Genomic DNA, 2,962 nt, shown 5'->3' with positions numbered 1-2,962 from the left:
CCCCCTTCTCCAAACTTCTTTATCAGGCTTGACCAACTGTGTTGCAAAAAAACAAACTAGATCCCAAAATTCTACTACTTGGTTGTCAGATATAACAAACACAAGAAACACTGATACAGTAGCAACTTACGTATTGTATTTGATGGAAAGATCCCTCTAAAACCAAGACATTTCAATTTGGGATCCTTGAACCACTGCCACCCAAGATCATTTGCCTTTGAAGCTGAGATGCCCAACCAACACAGCACCCTAGCCAAGAGCTGCAGTGTCTGGTTCTTCTGTGGATGAGTTCGAAATGTCTCTACCAAAGTGCTTCCAAGAAGAGATTTCTTAGGCCACATTCACAATCTAAACGGGTATATGTAGTATCAAATATAGACATGATAAAGGCACAATTCTCAGTTGCACAGTAAATCTGATATAGATTATTTGAAAGAAACAGCATGCACTGTTGCTCTTATGCTAATACAACTCTGTAGGCTTCCTCGGTACTTGAGCAAAATGTGAAAAGTACTGGAAATGTGTCTAAATTGTACCTAACACATTGGCAGTACACTGCCTATGATTGTAGCCAAGCATTACATGTGGTTATCTTTTAATGTCTTGGAGGTTTAAGTTATTAGCTTATTATATGTTTGGTGTTTCAACTTTCAACAAAATATTGCAGAACATATTCTGAGGCATAAATGGTTTTCCTACACTACTGTCATAATTGAACTTCTATTAGTTAATAATTGGCTTCTTATAGAATAGAAGATTTGGGAAATAAAACAAAGTGTAACATAACATAAGCTAAGGCACAGAGTAGTTTCCCTGCAGTACTAACGCAATGCTATTTCTATTAATTAATAGGCTTCTTAGTTGAAGATTTTTGGCAAGTGATCCCACAATATATAGAAAAGGTCAATACACAATATTGGTCCTATCTATCTAAGGTATTGGGAGGGGTCGACTGAAACCTGCTTCTTCATGCTTGTCAGTGTAGGTGTTTTCCATGGTCCATACTGTACCAAGCAACTGCTAGTCATACAAAAAGACTACCGTTAATAGGGAAAAAGTGGTACAGGACTACCCTATGAGCTGATAGTAGTGACAGTACCCATTAGCGAAGTAGAGAAAATTTTTATCTAGTTTTTGTAGTGAAGTAGAGAAAAATTATTGCCAGTACTTTCAATTTTCATTGTGTTTTCACCTATAGTTTCCCCACCAAATAGGACTTCTTTTACAAGATGATGATAGCAAGGCAATTATCTGAGTCTAGAAAAGAGTGGATAACCAGTAAAGAAGAAACCTCAATAAAATGTTAAATAAAAAAACTATTTAAGAAACCTAAAATTTCCATCTCCAAATATTTGAACATGAAGGCAGACATTATTTATTCCACAAATGATTTCTTTATGCTTTGGCATACCTACATCTGAATTTCGCTTGACCTGCTGCTGTGTTTATGCTTCAATAATCCAATAGGTCTCTTCTATTTAGGGCTTCACAAAAGATTAGGGTAGCAACCAGAGGCCGATGGATGAAATCCCCGCATATGAGGGGAAAGAGAGGTGAAGACAAACAAAGAGGTATCGTAATAAAAAAAAAATATAAAATCATAAAGGAAAGAAGATGAATATCATATGCACAAGAAGGAATGGAGTACCAGAAACGAATCTTGTGGCTTCAACTCAAACCCTCTAGTTTCAAATCTTCAAATCTTTATTCACTAGCTCTTGGCTTCAAATCCTTCTCTCGAATTAGCAGATATTCACAACCAATCCAGAGTTCTCTTGAAATCTCCACTCTCACATCCACAGTTCTCTTGAAATCGAACTCTATGCATGGCTTCTCACACTTCTCAACCGATAAGTTAAATGGAGGAAGAAACCGGCTATGGCAATCGAGATTTAAGGAAAAGAAGATTTTCAATGAGAAATATTCGTCGATTATGTTTAACAAATCCCTCGTTTGGTGCGACATAGCCATTTTGACGGGGCCCCTGTTTCATTGGTCGATTGGGTTTTCTTATTTTTTTCAAATAATAACCGCCGGGACACATCATGCAGTTACGTTATATGGTTTGTTAAAATTTGACTGCCGGCCCCTAATCAAAACATGAATGAGAAATTTGTTGTTCAATTTTGTTGGGATTTGGTGACATTGTACGCGACCACTAGAGACAAATCGCCGGCTAATAGGAAATTTCTTGTAGTGCATCTTGTTTATTTTCATTATTTGAGTAAATCCTGCCTACAAACTGCTGCCATATAGATGTTTACTAGTGGATTACCATTGAAATTTTGATCGATTATTGACCATCCACTGTAAACATTTATGCCAACAGGACTTAGAATGGCAGTTTCTGAATACTGACGTAGATATAGGACACTTGTAAAAATACATTTAAAAAAAAAGTGTTTGACTCATAGTAATATTTCTTCATTCTGTCTATTTTTACTCATTCTTGTGCATTTTAAAATTTCATCTTAACGACTTTGAACCAAACATAACCTAAATCAGCAATGCTTTAGCTGGCTACGTGGCAAACTGAATGTTCTCCACCCTCAGGATAATTCTTATCCTCTCATACTCATTCGATCGGTCAACCAAACCGTAACCATTTTATTGTACAAATTTTAAAATCGTATCTCAAGGGTTGATATAAATATAACTACAACTCACCAAACGCATCAATGAGATTATTTTCAACCTGATCTGTTATTAAATTTATCAAGAATTGAGTGCCTTCTTTGTGAGGTGTTCATTATCACCAACAAACTGAGACAGGCACTTGAAGGTACCGTGTATGGGTATCCAAAACGAGAACTGTCCTATAATAACAAGGGTTCTTATTGAGCCTCCCAAAGAAGAAAACTATGCTTGTCTAAGTGATGAGGAGGGAGTATTGGTGGAATTATTTTAAAGATTCCACGGACGAGGTTGGGGACATTTAACTTCACCATTTGATACCAAGTTA

Source organism: Nelumbo lutea, chromosome 8 (genome assembly GCF_056320005.1).
Source record: "Nelumbo lutea isolate HS-2025 chromosome 8, American lotus-T2T, whole genome shotgun sequence".
Taxonomy (NCBI): Eukaryota; Viridiplantae; Streptophyta; class Magnoliopsida; order Proteales; family Nelumbonaceae; genus Nelumbo; species Nelumbo lutea.
The sequence above is the reverse complement of the archived record's forward strand: the minus strand, read 5'-3'. Positions refer to the sequence as shown.